Genomic DNA, 19,990 nt, shown 5'->3' on the forward strand with positions numbered 1-19,990 from the left:
TGTTAAACTACCTGATCTTTCTGTGATTTTAAAGTGACTATGGATTTGTTATTTGAGTGCTTAGCCAGCTTTTAGTATAAAGCTATCACAGATATGTCTAAGTTACCCTTCCATCATAATCAACTCACAGCAGTAAATGTAGCAGAGGTCTAAGCATCAACTGAAAGTGAAGTTATATATGCATTGCTAACTCACTACCCATACGTGCATGTATTACTGTAGCAATGCAACATTCCCTACAAAGAAAATATGAGGTTCTATATTTGAAGATTACTTTCTACCAGAATTTGCCTCCATTTAAACTATAAGTACTTTGTGGAAAGAGAAGGTCTTTAAATTTGCATGTACATTCTCAGACAGGCTATTTTTACTTCCAGAAAGGCTCGGTATTTCTTTCTTTAAAAAATACAGTCAGAAATTAGTGATTCAGGACAGACCGCCTCCTATATTTACTGATCTGCTGCTTATGTTAACTCAACTACAGCAAGCACTTAATATGTGCCTAAAATCCTGAGACTGTGCAGTGATTTGCTTGGAAGCTTGTGATGTGTTTGAAGGCTCAGCTGCTTTGTCTTTACTGTGATGGTTGCTTCTCTAGTGTGGCTGTTGCCTGAACGAAAGCTTGCATGAGAAGAGCTACAAGAGTGCACTCAGTATGGTGTGGTCCAGTGAAGGAATCTGACAACATGATATGCAATGAAGCTTTATTGAAGCACTAGAGAAGATGAACAATAACTCAAGCATGTGGTGACTCATTCATAACTAGTTACATGAGAGGGTCTTAGTTCCTTTCTCTGTTTTTTTACTAATGTACTTTCCCTTAAATATACTTGAGGTTTGTGATATTAGTTCTTACTGACAAAAATAATGGTACTGTTTAAACCTTTTAAAATCTTTCTAAATATGTTTTAAATTCAAGAAGTTTAAAACTCCTTTTTAAATAATAAAAAGGAACATGTGGTGGAATTTCTTTGTCTATTTTAAATAATAAAAAGGAATTTTAAATTCAAGAAGTTTAAAACTCCTTTTTAAACAATAAAAAGGAACATGTGGTGGAATTTCTTTGTCTACAGAAGAATATCTTGATTTTTGGTCTATTAGATGAGTAGATTTCAACATTTGTCCAAAGTATCCATCAAAATATATAATTTCTCATGTCTTGATTCACAACAGAATCCCAGTGCAAATTAGAAATAATTTACAGACACACATATATGCATGCATATATATGCTGTAACTTGTATACTTCACATTGGATTTATTCCTGCTAAATTTAATTCCTGATAACTCTGCATGTAAGTAGGTTCACTTCAGTACTGCATTCTTTAGAGGAGTGTAGGCTCATCCCATGGTAGAAATGAAAATATATTTCAAGTTTCAAATACAAAAATCAAATTTCAGTCTATTCAAAATAACCCAAAGATGCATCTCATCTAAAATTATCTACTTCTAGAAATGCAAACTAGCATCTTGTTTGTTTTCCTTGTTGCTCTCATTCATATATTCAAAATGTTCTATATTTTCATTTTATTTTTAAAGAACAGAGTGAATGCAGAAATATTTTCTTTGTGGCCAAAAAAACCTGTCTTAGTTCATCAGTATTTGAATGATGATCAAATGATTCTGAGTATCTCTGAGAAAAGCCTTTCTTCCGCATGACCTTTCATACTGATCCAAAGCTTGAAATCAAATACTTCAAACAAAAACATCAAATGAAGGTTTAAATGAAAAATCTAAACCCAAAATGCTTCTTTTCCCCCTTTTGCTGTTCTTCTCCCTTACCTGTGTTTATTTGCTTGTTTGTTTTTTTTTCTTGAAAAGGTAGTGTTAGTTGCCTAAGAGCAGCTGATGAATTTTAGGAGCTTTCCCATCTGCAGAGGTTTTACTGTTCCAAAACTCCAGATTCACACTGGTCTTAGTTGTCCAGTATATTAAAGGCCTAAAGCCATTTTAACAGACACTGTAGGATTACTTCAGTCAAGGAGGATTCTCTGATGATGGAGAGCTATCGTAGTAATGTATTTGCCTCCCCACATACTTTTGGCATAGAAGATACGCATGTGGAAATGGTTGTAATTCTAACTTCCCTCTTTTTCACTAGTTTTTTGCTGCTAAAATGCTTGGTTGCTGTCTGACTGAGGCCACAAACTGTAAATGCACAAGAGTTGCTTTAATTTACTACAAGCACTAGCATGTGAGTAACCCTAAAACTCACTAAAAAATCTGGTACCATTTCCTTTTTCCCTTCTTGAAATTATTGCAGCTCTTCTTTGGATGTACTCTGCAATGAAGTAGAGAAAGCAGGATGGAATTTGAATGAAAGATATGTCCTTATTGCAGCCTGAGTCTTTTCAAAACAAGGACAAAAAAAGGCAGAAAATGTTTTGTGTTCCTGAGCTATGACTAGTACTGTGACATAAAGTAACAATTCCCTGCTCTATAATTCCACTACTGAAAGTATTTCTGTTATACTTTTGATGAAATTGAAAGGAGATCATTACAGTAATGGTAATTTTTTTTCCTGTTATTTTCTAAATCCATATATATTTCTTTCTCCTGTGAAAGGATAGGTATGGAATCTTCCTTACGAAAACAAATTGGGAAAAAAAAATTTGTAAAATAGTTATTTAAACAATTATTTATCTTATCACAATCAGATTTTTAAAGACATCTTTTAATGTTATTCTGCTAAGAGAGCTTCTTACTGAACATTAAAGCTCAAAATAAGTCTTCAATGCACTGTTGTTATCTGGTATGTATTACTACTTCTGGAATGATTTCTGGAATTTCCATGCCTGTGCTTGAGTAAATGTGAAACATTTGTTTCAGGAAAAAAACAGTGTTAATGGAGAAATGTCCCAGTAACTTTGTAGCTAACTTTCTCAGGCACAACTAATGATATGGACATGGAAGCACAGTTTTTACTGTGTGTTAGCAATTTGAGTGTCTTCCAGGTTATTCCAAACAATTTTGCAGCTTGCCTCTTTTAGTATTGACTCTGTTGTACTACTAAAGTATGGCAGATAAGCTGCCTAGCTTACAACAGTTTCAAGCAGTTTTACTTACATGTAGACACAGAGGGTGAAACAAAGAGCAATAAAACACCCAATTCTGCAATTACAACTCTGATAGCAGATTCATAGACCTTGGCTGAACCTACCATCTCTAAAATCCTAGAATCAACAGAAATTGCAGCAGAACACAATACAGAAGCGGAATCTGTCCATGCAGAACCAATTGCAAGATAAAGGCTATATACTTTCTCAAGGTAGCATACCTAGCAATCTTTTCATTGAGTTACTCAGTCAAAAGAGATTGCTGCTTGCCAATTTTCTTTTCTATTTTTTTTCCAGTAAGGGAAACCATTGATGTGAAAGGCATAGGTTTTAGTGGACTCCAGAAAAAGAGAGAAGGTTATTTAGTTTTGCTTCTGCTTTTCTTCTGAGGGATCGTGATATAAAATTTGGGCTTTGCAGTTAATAGACTTAACAACAACACCTTTCAAACTGTTTAGAAATAAACATAACTTAGAACCTACCAGATTTCATTCAGTGGCATTTATTTTATTACTTCCGATACTAGCTGACACACAATATATTAGTTCTGCTTCAAAGATCTCTGCTTAATAGTTTACTGAGATTTGGATATTATACATTGCAATTTATTTCACAAATCCCAGAAATATATAACACCTTATTCTGTAGGCTGAAGAATAAATATATGAATACATAAATTGAATATACACATACATAATCTATGTATAATAAATAAGGGCATTTATTTTTTCATAAAATTACTGATAATAGAACATCTTTGTACCTATTTTCAGTGTCTCTGCCCCAAAACAAACCCAAAGTAAGTCACTGTTACTTGTAATCTTCTAAATAAGTTGCAAATAATTTCCACCTCATTTGGCAGTTCTGAAGTGGGAGTTTCACCAGTGAAACACCCCAAAGGAATCAAGAGATGTTCCTCTAAGAATATGATACAGCTGATAGCCCAGATAAAATTCCTCTACACCAATGCATGTAGCGTAGGCAACAAACAGGAGAATCTGGAAGTCATTGTAAGGCAGGAAACCTATGATATAGTTGCCATCACTGAAACGTGGTGGGATGACTCACACAACTTGAGTGCTGCAATGGATGTCTACAAACCCTTCAGAAAGGATAGACAAGGAAGGAGAGGATGTAGGGTAGTTCTGAATGTTAGGGAGTGTTTGGATTGTTTAGAGCCTAATGATGGGGACAGTGGGGTCGAACGTTTAAGGGAAATTAATCACGGCGAAGGCCTACAAGACAGATAGCAGGACGAGAGTCTGTTACAAACCACCTAACAAGGATGAAGAGATAAATGAATTATTCTATAAGCAGCTGGGAGAAACCTCACAATTGCTAGCCCTTGTCCTCATGGGGTCTCTTCTCCCAAGTTACACTTGATAGAATGAGAGGAAATGGCCTCAAGCTGCAGCAAAGGAGGATTAAACTAGATATAAGGAATTAGTACTCCATGGAAAAGTCTGTCAAGCATTGGAACAGGCTGCCCAAGGAAGTGATTAAGTAATTAAAAGATTTGTAGACATGCCACTTACTTAGGAACAAGGTTTAACAGTGGACTTGGCAGTGTTACCTTTATTATTGGACATGATGATCTTTTCCAACCTAAATGATCTATGATTCTCTGAGGGAAGTTTTATCTCATGAAACTGAAGTTGCAATAAGCTAAACTAAACCAAAATAAACAATCCTTCTATATTTCACTTGAACTCAAATTGCGTTCCATGCGTTCATTATTCTGGAATTGACTATAAGTTTGAGCCTAACTTCTTTTTGAGTTTAGTTGGGAAGTTATGGTCCACTGAAGTAGTTCGTTGTAGCCTTTGCATAAGACATCTTCCAGAGTCTTATATGCACATGTAGGTGAATGACAACAGATAGACCATGGATTTTCAGATCGCTGGCAGAAATCTGATTTAGTTCTTTATTGTAAACAGAGCTAGCAGAAATTCCCAGTCTTGAAACTGTATTGACTGATGTCAAGTTGCAGAAGGTGAGCCATTCAGAACAGAACCAAATAGCAATGCAGTGAAAGCAACCATGATGTGACCACAGGTAGTTTTTCTATTTGATCGTGGTTTCTTGAGTGAACAGTTTTTAAATATCAAATTGTTAAAAAAATTTTGTTGGAATGTATCTGATCAAATATGTTGTTTCATTAGAAAAAGGTGTGTTGATTGAACAGGTTTGACAAACTTCATAACAGGTCATTGTGTTCAAGAAATATTCTGGTTAAATCCAGAGAAAACCAAAAGGAAAAGGAAAATAAAAACCCCAAAAATGGTGACAGGTTTTCCTCAAATAAAAAATTTGATACACTGAAAGTTTATTTTGTTTAAAAACGTCATTTGAAGACAACATAAGAAATGTAATAGCTGTTTCAGAACCTTCTTTTATTTTACTTAATTTTTCAAACTGTCTAGCACCATATAATGAATTAAACACATGCATAGTATGCCTGCCTGCCTATCTAGGCAGTTGCTTTTGCCTCTGCCTGTGCCCAGGGCCGTGCTTCTATGTTTGTTCTATGAACACATAGGGGGACAAGTCTTGAGGTTGCTGTTAGAACACTGTTTGTAAAAGCAGTCTAGGTGAATACACATAATCTGTGTAATGTCATAGTGATCATGGCAGGATTTGTTGACAGTCACTCAGAATGCAAAAAGGCTGAATTAGGCTCAGGAAGAAAAACCTAAGAAAGAAAGAAGCATACTTCCTTAAAATGTCAGATCTTTACTTTTCAATGCTGAATTTTCAGGGAAGAATTACAATAGTGAAAAACTTGGATTCTTTAGAATTTCCTTGAAAAAGTAATATCATTTTTTTTATAGACAGTGTTTCCTGGAATTCTATTCAGAAATGTTTTACTGAAATTTTCTACTCCGAAGGACACTGTTTGCAAATATCATGTTTGGTTTTATAGCTGAAGTGACAGCATGACAGCACTACAAAAAGTATGATCAGATTGCCTTTACCTGAAAGTTGTTCCTGTAAGCCACTATATACACCTGTCTTCTTTTCTGGACTATGACAAGGACAGTGAAACACACAGCTTGCCTTTCCGTTGATTACATATTTGTCCTCCAGAGATACACATTTCGTATTTGTTTTTTTAATAAGGGTTTCATTGTATTGACTCACTACTACAAGATTATTTCATAGAAAAACCTTGTTAGATTTTACCTTCTCAGCAATGTTAGAGTAGTTCATATTATTTCAAATTGACAGCGCTTAGAGAAAACTAAATACTTGGAAAGTTAAGACAAATCTGTACAGGGAAGCAAAACTGATTAACAACCTTTTCAAACTGATGTGTCTTCTGTGGTGTTTCTTTTGGAGGTAGTACTTTGATGCCAAGGGTAGTCCTTTTCTGACAAGAGTTTAAATTCACTGTAATGAATGTTTGCCCTTCTCCTATTCCCACATTCTCAAAATGCCAAGCATCAGCTATTGAGGACAATAGATTTTTAGACACACTCGTCTCCATTAGGAAAGTGGAACTGCAGTAGATAGTACTTATTCTAACAGAACATTGAGGTGTTCTGAAGTAACAAATTTCAGGAAAACTGAGACATTCATGTCATGCTAGCCTAAAAGGGAAATTATGTACACAAAGATAGCATTGGAACAAATACTAGGATAATGCAGACACACCATTGGCCTGAGCTGAGTTAGCTATGACTTAACCGTGACTGATTTATTCATTCCATCATTTTAATAGGCACAATTGCTGCAATATGATCAAACCACATATATTTAAACAAAACAAATATTTTATGTCATATATGCAAGATAAAATTTGAAAATAAAAGCTAATGCATGATATAAACTATCCCACAAAACCCATATCATCTATAAAAAAGTAGCTTGAGACAATAACCCAAGCACACTCTGGGTGATTGTTTAGAAGTATTTTTCATCTGCAGCATTTTCTTATTACAATTTTGATCACACTGTGAATGTTGAATAAACTAAAAAGTGGCTGGTGTTTTGTTCTCCCGTTGTATGTCACAAAGCAGTCTGGAGTTTTTGGTTTGTGTTTGCCTATGTGTATCTTTTGGAATGGCTTTGATTGACTCTGATTGACTGTCAGAGAGTGGCACAGGCAGAATTTCAAACCTGCAAATGAATGTGTTTAAAGTCCTAGAGAGAGGAAAATCATGAATTTATACAACGATTTCTTTTTCACTGTGCCAATCCATTAAAACATGAGAAATAATCAATTTTGTCTGCCTGCTGTAGCTTTTAACTGTGTTTACCTGTTTCCAAGGCACTGTATTAAACAAGTTGTTAGAAAAATACGTGCTATTATAAGATTAAACTGATATTGAAATCAGTAGCCAAAAAAATAATGAAGTATGTTTCTGTTTAAATGTGCACTATATCCCTTTGCAATAACTGGGAAATGGAGACTATTCAACAATAAAATAAAAGAAGAGAAAGCAAGGATCATGCTATATTAACTAAGCTTATAAGGTACTCTGATAAGAAATCACCTTCTTTATAAATTGATGCAAAATACTAAATTCAACCAAATAATATAAATGTCAGAACTTATCACTATTTTTCCTTTTCTTATGCAGGTATATTTCTTAATTTATCCTAATTGTAATTATGCATATTGTAAGATTGCCGTGTTTTTTCCAGTAGTAGCACATATATATGTATACATGAACTACCTTTCTCACCTTCCCAGTTTTTCCAGAAAGATTTGTACATGGTCTTTCACCTCAAAAATTGGGAGTCAATACAAACTCTTTAGTGGACTCATTGAAGATTTTCTGATATCACATACAGCCTTTTCTTTTGGGGGGGAGGGAAAAAGAAAGGCATAAAAATAGTTCTCAAACGCTACTAAGATTTAGAACTCAATGTGAGGTAAAAAAGAAATATCAACATTAATTTTAATTCAGTTTAGGAAGAAAGTAATGTAGATACCAAATATTTTGTAGTGCTGAACAGAGTAGTTTAATGTAGTTCAGCTAGTGTCTTCCAAACAGAAAAATATATAAGCTACTGGTAGTAAGAGTTAAAGTGGAATGTATCTTTCTGCTATTTCTATATCTAGATTTTAAGATTAAAAGTCAGTGAAAAAATAGAGACTATTCTACCTCTTCAGATGATAGAATTTTTTCACTGTATTCCTAGGAAAAACAAATGTGACTTGCAGCCATTTCCCAAGGCTCATAGAAAACATTTCAGAAAACCAATATAATGAGACTGTTCTCAAAGATCACTGCTTGGATCATTGGGACTGAAGAAACAATAGTCAAACAAATATTTGCTATTTCCCAAGGTTCAGCATAGCCTCTGGAATCTAACTGAGGATGCTTGAAAAGAGCTAAGTAAAGTGTTGTGAGGAGGGAGCAATTATTCCCTTTCTCTTTTATTCATCTCTGCTTTTCAAGAAGGAATAATATCAAAAAAAGACCTCTATAGGCATAGATGCATAAGGATAAATGTATACAAGTGCCTTTACTTCAAGAAAATTCACTTGGATGACATCTCTTTCGCAAAGAATCACTATCGAGTCCTGTGCAGTGTCAAATATGTTGACAGCAAAAATCATCATGACTGTAATTTGTGAGTCATTCTGCCAGCTCCTGTCTGGTAAAAATAAGCTGTCCTTGAACACTGCATATTTTTACTCCCACAAAGTGACCAGTGACTCTCCTGTCAGTATGGAATCCCAGAGGTGCCAAGGAATGAACCTTTGTTTTTCTATGACAAGATAAACTATTCTCTTGTCATCCAGGACAATCTTCAGGTAATTTGATATCCCAGTCAGGTCTGATCTGCCTATTTTACAATCCCAAACTGACTTTTTTTCCTACAGTTGTACCAATGAATGCTGCAATGACTGCTACGCTGTTCAAGAAAAATAGCGTTAGCCTGAAGAAAAATACAGAGCAGTCAAAATAAATTTATTGTTTTCAAATGAAGGTAAGAGCTTGTGGAATGTAAGGTCTTACTTACTGCATGTAGAGGTCTTAGAGGGTACCTTCCACAGCTTGGTATCATGGGGAAAAATATACAACAAAAAAGTGCCTCATTATTACTTCATGTTTGTATTTCCATGTTCACTACTGTGCATTCTCAGAGTGCTACATTTGGAAAGAAAACATAGCTCTGAATTGTTTTCACTTTACATGCATACAAATTTACATCTTCAGGCAGAGCTCACTTTCTTGGCAAAAGGTGACATCCAATCTGAAAGTGTAACACTGGTGTATTCTATAAATTTTCCCAATTCTAGCATTTAAATGCCATTAAAGACAAGGCTGATTGGGGGAACACACGCTGTCTGCCTCTTCTGCTCTGTAAAATATATCTAAATATATTCTAAACATAGAATTAATATAGCCCTTGTTTACTATTGTTATGACCACCTTCTCCAATGCTTAAACCATGTAAAAAAAGAACAAGCATCTGCTGTAACTGCTAAAATACTGAATCCTATGCTTTCTGTTTTTTTTTAAATTATCCATTACTCTTCTGTTTTTCATTATTTTTAGTTTAGATTCTAACTTCATCCTAAAAAGATATAATCTGATTCAAACAGAAATGCCATTATGCGTGGAACACAATTTTAAAAGGTTAATAGATCTTTACACATTGGTAGTTTTAGAAATTCAACCAGTCTCAGCCAATGTAACAGCTGTTTTTCAAGGATCACTGAAAATATTAATCTGTCCTGAATGGGAAGGTTGTATTTCCTTCCATCATGGAACAACAGTAGGAAAAAATATTAAAAGAGAAAATGAGTTCAGACTGATTCTTTTGGAAGCAGACATCTGTATATTAAACATCTAATACTATATAAAATTAATTCTACCTTAAATGCTTAAAGGAAGTCCTAGAAAGGAAAAAACTGTCCATGGAAGGTTTTCACTGAAGATGTGATACAGAAGTTCCCAAGAAGAAGTTCCTCAGTTTAAGTATTGGAAGGAAATCACTGAACAGTGAACACCTATCTATATTTTTTATTGTTGTTCCTTTATATATATATATAAAAGAACATGAAACATGCTTCATATGTGCAAAGCAACAAAGATACTAAGTATCAGTTGAGGATAGCTACATAAATTTCTGTCATTAAGGAATTTTCCAGAGTAGTATTCTCAGACATGTTATCACAATCACGTGTTTCATGATAGTAAGCAATTCTCTGATTTACTTCAACTGAAGAAGCATTCTGCTGATATTTAGCCAATAATATTTAAAGAATTGTCTATATGGAGTGGGAAAGAACCTTGAACAAGAAAGAATTTAATCTTCTTCAGGAAAATATAAGTAAAAGTCCATTCAGACAAGATATGTGAAATAAACATACGTGAGCATCACGTATGTGAAGAGTATGTGAAGTTTGATCTACTGAGATGTCCCTGCCCATGGCAGGGGGGTTGGAATTAGATGATCCTTAATGTCTCTTCCAACCCAAACTATTCCATGATTCTAAGATTCTATGATTCTATGATACTATGATTTTATGATTCTAAAAGTAAAAAATTACTTAAGCAGATATATCATTAAAATTGTAATGCTAAACTTTGTAAGAATTTGTCCATGAAGGATTTATATAGCCAGGTTTATCCATAAAGGAAAAGATAACCAAAAATTTGACCAATGAATTCTAAGTAAAATAATACACTTAAGCTGTTCCCCTAAAAAAATCAAACAACAGAAAATAATATTTAAATTAAATATTATGTGGGGGTATAAAGGAATACTGTTGAGCAGGATGCTCAAGCAACCTTGCAGCTAGGATTTGGAAAACCAAATATATTTTACTAGTTGTTTATTCTTGTCTGTTCAATTAGCAGAGCTCTTATGTTTAGATAACATAGGCCTGTGAAACCTGAGGCCTTATAATGTGTTGAGATTCCAGCTCTGCCAGGAAAAAGATTAAAAAACTTGATTCTCCTTTGATAAGTAGGTGAAAAACTAGTTGTCGGTGCTCACACTTTCATGCTTGCTAGCAAGACCCAGACTCTGTTGTGCCTGCATTCTCCCACTTACATTTTCATCTCTGTCTGGGTGCTGTCCTGAGCATCTCAGACTGTAAGCAAGGACCAGTCTCCTCAGTACCTGTATTCCTGGTTGCAATCTCTCTGCTGGGTGTTAATCTTGGAGTTGCCCCGGACTGCAAGTTAGCTTCATTAATTTTATCCATGGCTTTGTGGTTGTTCTTGCGCTTTGCCTGCATTCAGCTAGCACACATTGAGTAAATTACCTTAAAATGCCTCCACTAAATTAAAAATTACATTAAAATTACTAAATCTACTACAGAATATTAATGAAATGGTTTGGATACTTTAGTATACTTGGATACTTTAGCTGACAATAAAACAAGAAGAGAGGTATTCAGCTTTTCAATCATGCAAGTAATTAGACTGAGATATGAAAATCCTCTTCCTTTCAAAGTTGGAAGATCTCATTTTGAAATTGAAAGGTGTTTGGAATTCATCCAGCTATGCAGCGCAACAGAGGTATGAAAAAAATTGATAACATTGTTCAAAGACATTTACTGTTTGATATGCTAAGTGGCCTAGAAGAGGCATACAGTCAATACAAAAAGCAGAGACAAGTAATATGTGTCATGTGTTTCAACTGAAAATAACAAAATATTTGCATGTGCAAAGCTTTCACACCATTTCATAGATATGCACTCTTACACCGTTATAAGCACATAGACAAAACACACTTTTTTCTAAAGTGAAATGGAGCATGATAAAGGAAACCACAGTATTGTTCTTCTCATGGGATTTTGATATGCTAGCCAGTTTTGAAAGAGTGCAACTCGTTTCACAGCACTGTAAAGAATAAAGAATAACAACTAGTATTGGCTGCAGGCCAAAGCAATTAGCTAATATTGATAATTAGAAAACTAAGCAATTAGTTAACAATGCTACTAGGAGCTTTGCTGGGTTGTTCCTGCTGGAAAGTGAAACTCATGCCAAAAGAGCCAGATATTCCTCGGATAGTCAGTTCATTCACAGGCAGTGCCCACGCTGCCTTGTTTCTAGTGAATCAATGCCATTCCTAAAAGTTTATTACTCACGGCTAGCTTACATGCCTGATGTTTGTGTTGATGTCACTGAAGTGAAAAATTGTAGTTTTTATTGTCTTACCTGATAACTTAGCCAGTTCTGGGAGTTATATCTGATTGGCAAAAAATGAGTCCTCCATGACTGCAGTTTCCTCTCTCATTTCTTCTGCCCCATGGTCTGTCAAGCAGACTTTATCTATCCTGTAAAAGCTGTAAGATGCTGGAGATCTAGTAAACTAGGTACAAGTTTCATAGGAAAACATGCTTGTATAATTTTTACAGAAAATTTCCTTGTATTGTGTCATGCCTTAATGTCATTCAGCCTGACAGATACTTGAGGCAAAGTTTTCTTCAGTTTATTCTTTTACATAGAGTTGCTTATTCCAGATCCTTCTAAATCCTCAAATTACATCCTGCTATACACCTTTGCTATTACTTCCTATCTTTGTTTTCTATAAGGGCAGAATAAGTAAAAATATTGCTTAACATTTTAAAACTAGTCTAAGATTCTGAAATTTATGCTTAAGAGAGAATTCACAAAAATCATGAGGCAATTCTGAAAATAAGAGATGTCTTCAGTACCAAAGGGTAATATGGCAACCACAGATCTGGTTTGAACTGTAATTCCTAGTAAAATTGTAATGACTGAAAAACAATAAAGAGATCTAAATAGAAGTCAATCATTGAACAAAACAAAACAGATTAACTGTTATGACTGAAAAACAATAAAGAGATCTAAATAGAAGTCAATCATTGAACTAAACAAAACAGATTAACTGTTGAAGGGTAGCTTAGCTAACAGTTCACTACAAGTTGTCATTAGTGTTTAAATTTCATTTATATCCTGGATCAGCCATGCAGAACAATAAAAAAAAAAGCAAATGATTCAGACAACAGCTACGAACTGCTGAAGAGACTCCCTTCAATGTTTTCTGAAAGGATACATTATTAAATAGTATTACCCAAAGAGTAAAAAAATTGAGAACAACAGCATTAGTCAGGATTGAAGAGCAAAAAAGGAAAAAAAATTAATTTTCACAAGTGTTCCTCTATAAAATTCTCCAACACAGGACCTTCCCACAGATTGGAAGTCTTCATGTACTGCTTCAGCACTGGTTCTTTTTATGGGATGCAGTCCTTCAGGAATGCACCGCTCTAGTGTGGATTGACAAGAAACTTCTTCTATGTGGGCTCCTCTCCACAAGGGCACACATCCTGCCAGTAGCCTGCTTTGGTCTGGGTTCCCTCTGGGCTGCAGCTTCCTTCACGGAATATCCACCTGATGTGGCTTGGTTACCTCTATGAGCTGCAAGGTGAATATCTGCTCCACCATAGTCTTCCGTGGTCTACAAGGGAATGACCTGTGTCACCATAGTTTTCACCGAGGGCTGCAGGGGAATCTCTGCTCCAATGCCTGGAGCACCTCTTCACCTTCCTTCTTCATTGACCTCTGTGTCCACAGAGTTGTTTGTTACACTTATTCTTACTCCTCTCTCCAAGCTGCTTTTTTATCTTTTCTTAAATACATTATCACAGAGCTGCTACCAGCATCACTGATGGGCTCAGCCTTGGCCAGTGGTAGATCTGTCTTGGAGACTGCTGGAATTGTCCTACATGGAGGCAACTTCTGCTGTGTTCTCACAGAAGCCATACGTGTAGCCTTCCCTTGTCCCTTCCTTCTCCCCAAACAGGACACGAGAACACAGAACTGGAAGGAACTTCATGAGCTCATTAGTGCACTGTTTGACTCAAGGAATGGACAACTATATGTATTTAATTTCTAATAAACGCTTAAGATGCAGTGTATGAAGACTCTTGTGAGTGAGGTTGCATAACTTCCCTAACCAACCTATTCTGTTGCTTCCCTAGTCTTACAATTACAAAAAGGTTCTCTGACATCGAAACTAAATCTTACTTAATGCAATTTAAGCAGCTTACAGTTTGCTTTGTCTTCCACAGATGTAGTGGGTAGACAGACTTTACTACTTTAAAAAGCCTTCTATGGATTTGGAGATTTTGTTGCATATACTTTCTGAATCTCCTCTATTTTAACCTCAACAGCTCAATTTTTTAAACCTTTACTTCATATTATTATATACTATAAACCTCTAAATATTGCCACGCATATAAAAGAATGATAACGGATCTATCTATATTTGAGGAGAAAAAAAGTTCATATTATAAGTTACATCCATAAAAATATTAATCTACAAATGTTCAGTCTGGTTTATTTTCTCCAGAAATTACAAACATTTAATGAAATTTAGTCATAGTAATAACATGTTTATTATATTCAGGATTGTGTCTGACATTCAAGATGCATCAAAAAGTTTGGGCCTATGGAAAGGGGAAGAGAGAACGAAAGAAAGAAGAAAGTGGTAGGTTGATAGATAGGTAGGTAGGTTGATAGATGGGTAGGTAGGTAGGCAGGTAGGTAGGTAGGTAGATTGATTGATTGGTTTATTGATTGATTGATTGATTTTGTTCCCTAGCTGTGACAGCCTCTCAAGAAGACTGAGGTAACTGACTAGAGCAAGAGCTGAAGAGGCAAAGCTGCTGTCAGGTAGTAGCTTGGCCACTTCCAGAAATTTTATGTGTTTTAATTGGTAAGGTCACTTCTTTAGAGATCTCAGTGAAACAAGCACTGAATACAAGGAGTGAAGAAACTTTTCCTAACACAAGTGGTGGTCCTCACACAAGTGCATGAATTCCTTTAACCTCACTTCACTTGTGTTACTTCACTTCTCTTAAGCTCTTCAAACAAATTTTATGTCACTTCCTAAATTTAGAGGGGACCTTCTTGCACCAATCCAAGCTATCTTAGGATGTAAATAATTACTTGCCAATTTCTGTCCTGAATAGAAACTGAGGTTTTATTAAGCAAGAGTCGATGTTCCCTACTCTTATTTTTGCGACATGGAATCCAGTGGAGAGTAATAATTTTGATAGTGTGTAATGCTTCTAAAGCTAGGGAAGCTGTTTGAAAAGAGTTAGGGCTCAAAAAAGAAAGAGAAATTGAAAAAGTCAGGAAGGCATGAAGGTGATGCTACAGGTTTATTTTTTTATTAGTTAGTAAAAAGGAAAACAAAGAGAAAGAAATTTCAAAATTGAAATGAGAGTTTGATTTTAAAAAATCACAGTGTTTAGAAGACAAAAATAGATCTACTTTTGCAGCAAGAGGAACTGATAAGAAATGCAGGGTATTATATCAATTTAAGTAGTGCTTTTTGTGATTCTTCTTCACACATCTCTGAGCTCTCAACTTACTTGTGACTGCACTCAGTTCCTCAGGAGTAACAAAGTCCTGCAATCAGCTCCCTTTGTCTTCAACTTCTGATTTCCTGAATGGAGTACTATATCTGCTTGACTGAGTAGTCTCACTTTCCTTTTCTGGCAGGGAATGAGACATAAAAGAAGTTTTGCTGACTACAAATACTAAGCAACAATCTGTTAACTTCTTCACTGGCATTCAAGGCAACAATGAAAGTAACAAACTTCTTTGAAAACAAAGTTTCTGGTTTTTTACCCAAATGTTAGAATTAGTATGCAGATGAGACCAGGAAAACCACACAAGTTACTCCTTCTCCACCAGAGGTTTTAAATGTTAGTTTGCATATTTTTATGTTAAAGTAGCTATGAGAATCTACTGTCAATACTTGTCAATACTTATTAACTGTTAGATAAGTTAGCGTACTGGCATATGTCAGAACAGATAGTGACAGGATATTCAGAAGAAGCTTTCAATGGAATATATTGGATTAGAAAAAGTGGAAAAAAAATGTAAAAATATTTTTCTGTATCAAACATTTATTAGTGTTCATTCCCATGATATTCATGTCATCAGATCAGCTGGAATGGAGGAAAGGCAATCTATACTTGGAGTAAGCAGAGTGAGTACTTATGCAAGAGACACCTCAAAACCTGGTGGCAGAAATTATTTACATAGCAGGAGTGGAAGGATTGCATGTTGCACCTCTACATGTAATCCAAGAATCTGGTAAGACTTTATAGACCTTGTCACCCGTGTTTCTAGTTGTTTACGATTAAACTTTAGGAAAGTCAGCTCAATACTCATGTGTATTTCAACTCACTCTGGGGGACAGCATTTTTGGCATTGAGATGATGGAGATGATACTGTTCTTTACACTGCTGAAGCTGATATATGGATAATGCAGTCCCTGTATTGAAGCTAAATTTGCTGACATAATTTCTTTTTCCAAGCTTTTAGATTTTAAGTGTATTGAGCTCTCATGTTTACTGTGAGGTTCATTTATTTATCCACTTCTTCAGGTAGTAATATATTAATGTTATGATAGATTTTGCGGTTTGTGAAATCAATTTTCTTGATTTTTCTTTAGACAGAGATCAATACTATACGGTAATAGTATATGTATTCTTAAGAAAGCAAAACCTAAAAAAATATCAGTCAATACTGTTAACTGTTATTCTCATACATTAAAATTTATATGCAGAGAAAATAAAAAAGTATTTTTAAATAGATGGCTTTATTGTGGAAAAAATATTGTTTTCTTGATGATGCATGTCATTCTCATTATGGCATAATTCAGACAGACCATATCTCTACTAAGATATGAAATAAAATTGTTCTGAAACTATTGGTTGATGAGAAACTGTAGTTTTCTAAATGTCAAGACAAGGTCCAATGATCATGAGTGAAAGAGATGAAGCAAGACAAATTTTTTATCTTCCAAAGAGATTAGAGATATCCTTCTCATGAAGCCATACAACATGATTGAAAGTTGCTAAACTGGACTAACCTTTCAAAGTAAAATAAAAACAACTTTCCATTGTTAGTACTGGTCATTTCCTGTAAAAATCCATCCTATCTGTGGTATAATAGACTTACTAGGCCCTGTGGATGGCAAAGAGCTTGATTTTGCAAAAGAAAGCAGTTGGCAAAAGGGAGCAGCTGGTAATGGACAACTGCATCTTTTCTTTCTTTCTTTGTCCTAAGCCATGATAATTTACCTTCTTCCTTTCTTTTAGCCTGCAGCTTTTCATTTTTGATAGCAGTGATAGAATCATAGAATAGTTTTGATTGGAAGGGACCTTAAAGATCATCTAGTGTCAATCCCTCTGCCATCGGCAGAGACATGTCCCACTAGATCAAGCTGCCATTCCTTTTCCCTCAATCATAGTGACAAGTTCCTTATTCTTACAAAGAAAAGGATGAATGCTTTAAGGGATGCTAAAATTTATACTTCAAATGTATCAATACATGCATATTTTTTTCGTGAAAAACAAGCACTCAAGTTCAAAGGGTGACTAGAAAGGCTACTCTACAACAGTCAAAGATAATGAAGTGAACTAGCAAATCATAGATGGGAGAGTAGAGACACTAAAATCTTATTTCACAATCAATAGAAAGATAAATGCTAAATTCAGCTCTATATTATAAAACAACCTACATTTCTAATCAAAGACACTCATCAAAGATGTGCTGGGTGAGGCAAAGCTCACTATGAGTAAAGATTTCCTGCTTTTCATTTTTTCCCATGCTTTACTTTTTACACCTGGGCTCCTCAGTAATATTTTAATGTTGAATAATATTGATGTTTTTTCTCCATTTGAATAATTCCACTTGAATAATGGTATGTGTGCTGAAAGGCGGAATGTGGTAATGTTGTCACCTGAGGCAGTAGAGTTCCCTTCTCCAAATAAAGATATTCTCATTGGACATTATAAAGGTTATTCGTGAATTCCTGCAGGGCACTTGTATCTGTTACATTCATGACATTTTAAATGGAAGTGTGCAGAGGTAATTAGTCTGAAGGAGGACTGTAATCAATACTGATTTATGATTATTTCCCACACGTAACACTACTTGTTTGGATAAAATAAATTGTTACTTTTACGATTATCATTTTATCTCTGTGATTCCTTAATGTTCTTTGTTCATGAAAATAACAACCCTATACCATTAGAAATTAAAATTTCCAACTGCAGTTGCCTGAAACTCACATTTTTTCTGCAAGTATATGCACAGATGCTTACAGTTGCTTTAGAGCCATGAAACTTTGGGCTCAAGGGTCTTATATAAAAGGAATGTAACCAGATCAGCTCCTAACTGAAGACTGTTTGTAAAGTTATGAAAATGAATGCTAGCTATTTGCCAGTCATTCATCTATTAGTTTGTGTGATCTCTATCCCAAGGCAAGCCTGAGAGTATTATAGACAACACAGTCTTGTAAGCTGGCACCCTTTTGAAAGTGAGATATTTCTAATTATTTTAATTGCCTTCCCCTTGATCTTTCCATTTCTGCTACAGTTGTCTTGAAACGCCTCAATCTTTAATCAATATTCAATGTACATTATCAGTTTTATTCTGAAATCTCTTTATTGATAGCTTGATTTACTTTTCTGCTTAAGGCTTTTCTGCAAGCATCCATTTATACCATTTTGTGATTTTACCAGCATGATCACTGATGTCTAAATGGCTTTTTCTGAGTTATCACCACAGTAGATAGACAGTACTGCCAAACAGAGAAAAAGGGCACCTGTAAGTAGGAGGTCAGAAGATGACTGCATTTGATCACATTAGAAATCTAGAAGAGTTGTTATACACAGATGGCTTCTACAAGAGGAAAATTTCTTGATGCCTACATGTTGAGCAGACAGTACTCTAAAATTTAGTCAAATTCATTCAACTTCGCAGTAAGTGATTAATTTATGTATTTACCTTTTCTCATTTTCACTTTATCTTGTCATCCTTAAGACAAAAATTTTGAGGTACTGTAATCTGTACCTCTAGTCCCCAATTTGGAATAGAAATATCAATGAATACAATGCTTCTTAATTTTATATTTGGATTTTAAAAGTTCCCCCAATGATCTGTCACTTTATCATTTCAGTAAAGTTGATCCCACAGTTTTGATTTTGCAGATGTCATGACATTGGTACACAGCACTGTTTTCTGAAAAAAAAATCCTGTGTCTCTGTGCTACTCAGCCTGTCAGAGGACTTCTTTCCTTAACCTCTACCAAGTAACTATGAAGGCATTCTAGTTCTCCAGGAACCCATCTGTCTACTTTAGCTACCTAAGACACTTTTTTTGCATCATGAATAATCTTTAATAATCCAAACTACCTTTCCATGGTCCATTCCTACTGTCCATCTTGGGCTGATGTGACAATCTACAAAGCAGCACCCAGGAGGGAAGCTGAAAGAGAAAGATTCTCCCATTTTGGTCAATTGAACTGCTATAGGATTTTCTTACAATAAATCAGCTCTGCTCATCATTTCTACTGTCAAACCACAAGGATGCTCCAATTAGAACTTGTTGCTGTACTTTTAGACAAAGGCAAGACCAAGCCGGTGGCATTATCTCCAGTAAAGAGTGGGAGATACCTACAGGGTCCTCTGTTACTGCTGATGATCAAGTTTATATTGTGGCCAAGTAATGTGTGTGGCACAACATGGGTCATGAGGGGCCACAGTGTGGCACAGAACAGCACAAGATGTCTGCATCTGTTCAGGTTGCCAGTTAGGTAAACCACTAACTGCTCCAAGTAAAACGGTCTTCCAGTCAGGATCTCTACAGCTGTATGTTTTGATTTTAATTTAGTGCTACAAATTTTTTTTTCAACTCTATTTCTGCAACTACTGTATGTTTCTTTATTATCTTTATTTTTACTTTATTTCTTTTAAAATTTTGTCTTTCTTCAAGCATCTTTCTTCAAGACTCTATGTTCAGCCATCATTGAAGAAAAGAACTAGAAAGAGAACACACATCTAGAGGTCTTCCTTCAAGCTGTTTACTGACTTTCACTTTTTTTTTTTCACATTAACAAAAGATCCCAGAGAAATGTGTTACTTTTTTTATGAAGAGTGGGTCTGGAAGAGATTCTTGATAACACAAGTAGCT

This window comes from Phaenicophaeus curvirostris, chromosome 1, assembly GCF_032191515.1.
Source record: "Phaenicophaeus curvirostris isolate KB17595 chromosome 1, BPBGC_Pcur_1.0, whole genome shotgun sequence".
NCBI lineage: Eukaryota > Metazoa > Chordata > Aves > Cuculiformes > Cuculidae > Phaenicophaeus > Phaenicophaeus curvirostris.